We start from the raw sequence: 7,544 nt of genomic DNA, 5'->3' as shown, positions 1-7,544 counted from the left end.
TGTAGCAGGAGGAACTGCATCTGCTGCCACTGAAATTTATAGCTATGGCATTGTACTACTCGAATTGTTGAACCGAAGAAGGCCAAGAGACCCTACTTTTGTGTCCAAAATCATCCTTCATATATGGGTAGAATCAAGATTTCCGCACAGAGCAACAAAAGTGTTAGACGAAGCACTGCATAACTCAAATTTGTCAAGCGAGGTGATGTTAAGTTCATGAATTGGCTTTGGCTTGCACAGAGGAGCATTCGAGCAACTGTCCAATAGTTAAATTTCTCTACCTCAAGCCTATGAGAATCAAATGAATTCAATTTATGTGTAGTCCCAGTATGTGGGGATCAACATTTACAGAATCTTCTTTGATGTTTGCTCACCGGTAGGTGAGTCATTTTATTATAAGTTGTATCTCTTGTGAAAAGCTAGAAGTTACAAGTTGTACTTAACAACTATGAACGCTTTGTAGATAGCTGGCATGATTGTATATGGAGAAGGGATTGATCCTCGCACTGACAATTACATGTACTTGTATCTGAATCCATCCAATTTGCAGCGAGCACTAAATGCAAACACAACAAGCGGCACACGTGCCTAGCGCATTGCCCCATGAAAAAGATGTGGCTTCCTATAAGTGCCTGTTGTTCCGATTTCAAAGGGTTCCAAAAAAGTATGTTCCTCTATGCTAGAGCCCAGCCCTGCCATTAAATCTTCTGGGAGTGCTAACAAATCTTCCGTATGTGTGGACTAAGTGTAGATGAGCACAAAAGCTAGCTTGCCACGGGTTGCAGACTAGTACGTATTTTCATACATCTCTCATTCTTTCGAGTAGAAGTCCTTCCCTGGGAAGTAATGGTTTCTCTTCTTGCTAGTTGTTCTTTTTCTCCTCCTTGATGTTCTTCTTGTAGATCAGGTACATTAATCGTGTAGTAGAAGACCTCGTCTCTGAAGCATAAATGGAGGGTTCTTGTATTTCTAATGGAGTTCACAACGCAACACAAGGTGACTGGCAATACATGTGCACTGCGCCGTGCCTTACATGGCCGCAAGAGCAACTAGTAATGGGATGATGCTCATGATAAGTGTTGGGAGAGCAGACCGGTTGTTTGCTCGAGCTGCTTAATTGGATGCGATGCAGTTGTTCAGCAACGTCTCTCATGGAAGGCCTGCTCTGTCCATCGTCTGATAAGCAGTTGATGGCAAGCTTCGCCACATGATCGATGGACCTCATTTCTTGCGAGCCCAATGAGATGCTGAGCTGGGAATCTATCATTTCTGAGATATCGGCTGTACCTTTGCACACTAAAGTCAGTCTGTTGCCCATGCATAATGGCGACAACGAGGTTATCAATTCGAGCAGGACCACCCCGAAGCTGTACACATCGCTCTTTTGAGTCAGCTGGAATGTATGAAAGTATTCGGGATCGAGATAACCAAAGGTGCCCAGAACTACGGTGGATACATGGGTTTTGTTCGGTGCAATCAGTCGCGACAAACCGAAATCAGCGACCTTGGGCGTGAAGTCATTGTCCAGAAGGATGTTGGAAGATTTGATGTCTCGGTGAATGATGGGTGGAGAAGCTGCAGAATGGAGGTATGCCAGGGCATCTGCGGTTTGACAGGCAATTTGTAGTCGGATTTCCCAGCTCAAGTGGGTGCCGAATTTGCCCTGCAAATGCTCCCATAAGGTGCCATTGGGAATGTATTCGTAGACGAGCAGGGGAACCTGTGCTTCCAGACAGCAACCGAGCAGGCGGACGATGTTTTTGTGGTTGATGTTGGAGAGAAGAACGATTTCATTGATGAACTGATCGACTTCCCCAGGCTGCTGCATCTGGTTTGACTTCTTGATCGCCACAACCGAGTCGTCTTCGAGGTTGCCCTTGTAAACAGTGCCGAACCCACCGATTCCCAACCTCAGCTCCTCGGAAAATTTCCGAGTAGACTTTTCCAACTCGCTGTGTGGGAAGAGTTTGGGTGTTATTTTCCATTTTTCGGACAACAGAAGCTCCCGTAGCCTGTAACCACCGTTCACTTTGAAGTATATCTCCTTCATCCGTCTGGCTTGTTGCCAGTTGAGAAAACAGGAAACTAAGTAGCCAAGGATTATCACGGCGACGGCTGTCGACACGATAGCTGGGAACGTAGGGAAACATTGGCCAGATCAGTATGTGGTATCCACAGGCATGCAAATTTCCAGCGTCACCCTTTTACAGCTATTTGTCGCTCGACGGACGATGATTCGATGAAACGCCATACAACTTGCCACTCAAGCGAGGCAGACCTTAAAATTCTTTGCGAATCTAGAAACGTACAGCGATAGACGTCACCTGTTATTAAAACATAGCCGAGAAGTTTCGCTTTGAGTGGTGATGGAGCTGGCGCGGCGACAGGTGCGCTGAGCCTACAACCAGTGCCATTCTTGTAGCCATCTCCAGTGTAATCATCGGAACAAGTGCAAAAATAAGCGCCTAGATAGTCGTTTTGATTGCATGTGGCGTGTTGGGCGCACGCATAGCCGGCTGTGTTGTTCACAGTCGAGCAATTGGACAATGAATCGTCGAACAAGATCCCCCAGGAGATGTCCAAACCGTAATTCCCACTCCCAAAATCTGTCGTGCCGTTGAAGAAAGTGCTGGGCTCTAGCAGAGTGGAGAATCCGCAGACTCCTGGATAGTCTCTATACCCAGGTCCCCTTCCTGCTAGAGTCAATTGTCTCAATCCCGGAGGAAGACTCGCCAAGCAGCAGGAGTATACAGTGCAGAAGGGAAACGCGAACTGGTTGTAACAGCCCGCTTGGCATTCGAATTGGAACACGCTATGAGGATCATGGCAGTTGCCAATGGAGCCGCATCCGAGGACCACAAAGACGTTGTTACCGGAGATGGCAAACGGCCCGCCGTCTGTATCTGTGAGTTTGAAAGTGAGGCTGCCTGGCTCGAAGGCTGAGCAAGAGCTGGCTCTGAGGGAGGTGGAATCGATGGTAAGGCTCCCGGGTGTTATTTTCAGAACGCGGAAAGGGCCTGTGTCGGTCTTGAGGAAGGGGACATGGTTGTCGCAGAGGATACCGTAATTGGGAAGCCCACAGCTGGGGTGATCGATCCAGAAGGGGTACGGGATGGAGAGGTTGCCGCAGATTCTGGAGCAGGAGCTGTTCACACCGTCGAGTTGGGTGCAGAAGGAGACGGAGATGGAGATGGAGATGGAAATGCAGATGGCAGCAACAAATGCTGCCACAGAAGTTGTCATCGATTTGTGCAACAAATCGATATGTGCTACCACTGAAGTAGAAGACGATGGCCTCCCCTTCTCCCTCCCTCGCTCCGATTTCTCCCACCTCCTCCAATCCTCTCGTGGTATCCTCCAATGAATCGCAAATCTGATCTCTGATCGCAATGGAACACTCGTCTCTCAGCGCGCGCTCTCTCTCTCTCCAATTCGTCGTCTCTCAGCTCTTTATTTCTCTCTCTCGGCTCTCTGGGCGACTACTTTCGATCCCTTCTCTTAACACAGGAAATCTCCGATTTCTCAGCCGGCTTGGATACGAGCTATGATCGGGCAGCTTCCAACAGATTCGGCAGAGGAGACTGCAAGAGCCTCCAAACTTGCGAGGACCACGCGGCACGGCATCTTTCGGGCAGAGTCGCGGGTGTTTCCAGATGATGAAGGCGGTCCACGACAAGGCGACTGGGATATTCCGGTCCAACTTACAAAAGGAAATGACGGAAAGAGTGCACATTTGATCTGGCAGAAGAGATCAAGGGTGTATATGCGTGCAAGCAGGTTGGCGGAGAAACAGAGAGAGACATGAGAGGCCTCTACACATATGTACACACACAGACACCTGTACAAGCTGATTACTTGATTGATTGACCATTATCTCAAAGGTTGGCGGAGAAACATAGGGACATATATAGAGATATGTACACACACATATGAGATGTAAGTGCCTCCCATAATAAAGCCGGCTCTCAAAACAAAACAAACAAGCTGAATGATCATAAATCATTCATAAGGCCTTTCGGAGATCCAAATAGCAAAAGAGGGCGGAGATGATGAATTGAGAGGGATGAGAGAGAGAGAGAGACCTTGCAAATGTGGAGGAGAGAAATAGCAAGTAAAAATCATGATTAAAAATAATAATAATAAATGGCCATTTTCACTTCTGAATCGCCTTCATCTTCACTTAGACCTCCCTATGGTGGCAGGCCAAAAAATGAAACATGATGGCGAGAAAGGGATGTGGAAAGGGGAAAGAGGGGAAAAATACAAATGCAAAGGAAAATTTAAATGCAAAAACAAAAAGAGAGTCTAAAAATAAATAAATAAAAAGGTATTTTCGCTTCTACTGAGCGTTGCCTTCACTTAGGCCTCCTCCTACCAAGCCAAAAACACGCAAGACTTGATTGATTGACCATATGAGAGGTTGGTGGACAAACATACAGACATATACACACACAACACACACCCCCAAAACACACTCATATATATATATATACATATAAATATAAATATAAATATAAAATACCTCTATAATACTAGTACTCTATTCTAATGAAGGAGCCTTCTATAATGGCTCCTTCATCTTCAAAATTTTGTAATTGACGAACCACATATCGTTTGCACGCAGAATCAACTACACAGTGTTACTAATTTTTGGAAGAAAATTCCCTACTGCTTCATAGCCACGAGATAGCCGCATCCCTACGTCAACCCTACTTGAGGGAAAAAGGGTGAGATGCATGCGGTCTCCTAAAGTAGAAGGGAGGGGAGAGGCAAAATGGAGGGGAGAGGTGTTGTGGCAGAATAGGAGGAGACATTGAGTGAGACTACTGAGGCGAGAGGCAAAAGGTTTTCCAATGCTTGTGGGGGATCTATTGGGTGGTCATTGGCGATGGGCCGCTTCTGGAGGGTGATCAGCCATGGAATGAAGAGAGGACGAGAACTGGACCCAAGATGACAATACGGCTTTTGCTACTTCCATTTACTGTGTGTTTTCGCTACTTTCATAGATTTCTTGTGGGCGCTGCGTGAGATTTGCAACTTGCATCCCTACCTCTGCCTCACCTTTCCCCTCTCCCTCCACTCTCTCTCCCACTCACCCTCCTCTCTCCCTCCCTCTCTTTTATAGTTTTGCATAAATCATCTCTAGAACGTTCTCTCCAAAAGGTCCCCAAACCTACTCGTCCTCTCTCGAAGGTTCCAACCGACATTGACATTGGCTGAACATTTAACTTAGCTTAATTTTCCCCACTATTCCCACTATGCTTAGCTTAATTTTTCCCATCACTCTTGCGTACTAATACTAATAGGAATTTTTGAACATCATGGGCACCTATTACTCACTAGTGTGCAACCCCATCCATTTGGCAAGCCACATGCTACACTCATGCTTGGCCACCTTAATGGAAACAAGCAGCAACAACTGATCTTTCGATGAAATTCATTGCAATGCCCCTTAACGGAATGGGAATTCATGAAACATGCCAAAGGGTTGGCTAAGTCTTGAGGGAACTATACTCTAAAGAAATCCTCCTTGTGGGCATTGTCCAATACAATGGAAGCTCCACGAAACTTTTGTGACCAATCTTGATTGTTCTATTGGCCGGTTTATTATCTATGGATGAAGGGTGTGCAAAAACTAGAGGTAGATTCGATTAGCTCGTCTGTGTGATCCTCCTCACGCTTCCCTCAAAGTTTGAAGGGCTATGTAGAATGGAGGAAAAATGTTGAAGAAAGCGACACAAAACAATGAAATCCAATTGTCAAATAGAGTGATTGCCAATGGTGCGGTTGGATGTTTTCAACCCTTGTAGGGACAAGCATGCAAGGTTTGCGTGTGCTTGTAGGAATACAACACCATGGCTAGTCTACTGTCCCTACACAAGGCTCCTCAACCTTTCCTTGATCGCATCAACCTTTCAATCCAAGCGTCCACGCTGCTAGCCTCAAAATCATTTACATATTGGTAGCCATTAGGGGAGAATTGGGGTCTCCAAAGGGCCCCCAATTAGTGTTTCCTAATTTCAAGGGATTAGTGAGGTATTTGAGGTGTACCAATGGGAGTGCTCCCTTTTGTGGGGCAATGCCATGTTGAGGTAGAGGGTGCGCAGACCTGCAAACCGCCCCTATTGGCTATTCCTCTTACACCAGGGACCAACTCAAACCATCCCCCCCCCCCTCAACCCATGCTTGACCCTTCTCCCATATGCACCTCCCCCAAACAAACCTACAAGTCATTCAAGAGGGGGTGGGCCCTTCTGGGCGAATGTTTTTCCCCTCTCAGCTTGTACAGGCCTGCCCCCTCCTCTTCTCTGGTCCAGCTCCATTCTCCCTCCATTTTTCAAACGTGGGAACTCATTTGGCATCTTCTCTACCCCCTCCTGCTTTGGTCCACTGTGTTTCTCCCTCTCTAGCACCTCTTGTAGCAGTTGCTCATTCTCTCTCCATTCCTAGCTATAGCACCTTCTACAGCAGTAGCTGCTCATCCCCCTCTGCTCTTTCTTCCTCCATTCCTAGCTACAGTACCTCCTGTAGTGGCTGCTCATCCCCCTCTGCTCTTTTTCCCTACATTCCTAGCTACAACACCTCCTGGAGCAGCTGCTCATCCCCCTCTACTCTTTCTCCCTCCATTCCTAGCTACAACACCTCTTGGAGCTTCTCTCAACCTTTAGTTGCACCCTCTATACCTTCTCCCTCTCTCTCCCTCTATCGGAGCTGCTCTCTCCCTCCAAGCTACACTTTCTAGTCCACTATTGCTGTTGTGACCTCTGTGCAAGCATGGTGAGGAGACCATACATGTACTTTGTGTCCCACAGGAGCAAAAATGCACTCGGTGAATGGGTGCCTTGCACCTATAGCTTGAATGATTGGATAGTCATGAGAGGATCTGCCAAGGGTCCACATAAGCTTCTCAAGAGCAAAAGAGGTGATCTTTTGCATGAATGGAAGGGCCGCATCATGAAGTTCAAGCTTGGGAAGAAAGGATTGCTTGCAAAGGTGCAACACATCTACATGGGGAAGGACATGCACCTTCCTCCATCAAGCAACCAATCGACAATGCCATCGCATTGTAAGTCTACATTTTGTGTAAGATTTTGAAGTGTAATGAGTCAGCTTGAAATTGTATTTTGAAATAGAACCAGTGTAATGAGTCAGTTTGAAATTGTATTTTGAAATAGCACTTGTGCATAGCAAATGTATTTCCTTCAGACTTTGAGGAGTGGCAACCAGTCGAGTGCTTCTTAGGTAAGTTTACAGCCATTCATGAGGATTTAGGAAGGCAAATGCATGCTGGAGAGAAGTCCTCTGTTTTGAAACAGACAAATATCTATTGGTATAATGCCAAGTACATTACTCCAAGGACGGCATCATGCTATGGCCATCTTCAATGCATTGCAACAGCACAACTTGAAGACATGGATTGCAGCATTGTGGACACAAGAACAATGCAATCATACAAGGAAAAGATTGCAAAGGATGTGGGCATGACCATGACGTTTACATTTGGCTCTAAATGGGTAAGGTTGTCTTGGTTTATGCCTCTACAC

At 46.4% G+C, this 7,544-nt stretch overlaps 1 pseudogene; it reads right to left on the bottom strand.

Annotated features, from left to right (window-relative positions):
* Nucleotides 1-979: 979 nt before the first annotated feature.
* On the bottom strand, nucleotides 980-2,050 carry LOC147893807 (wall-associated receptor kinase-like 14 pseudogene; annotated as a pseudogene).
* Between the last annotated feature and the right edge of the window lie 5,494 nt (nucleotides 2,051-7,544).

Source organism: Dipteris shenzhenensis, chromosome 15, assembly GCF_047967505.1.
Source record: "Dipteris shenzhenensis isolate YYH24624 ecotype China chromosome 15, Dip_SZ_1.0, whole genome shotgun sequence".
NCBI classification, from domain to species: domain Eukaryota; kingdom Viridiplantae; phylum Streptophyta; class Polypodiopsida; order Gleicheniales; family Dipteridaceae; genus Dipteris; species Dipteris shenzhenensis.
This window is presented reverse-complemented; position numbering and strand designations above follow the sequence as displayed.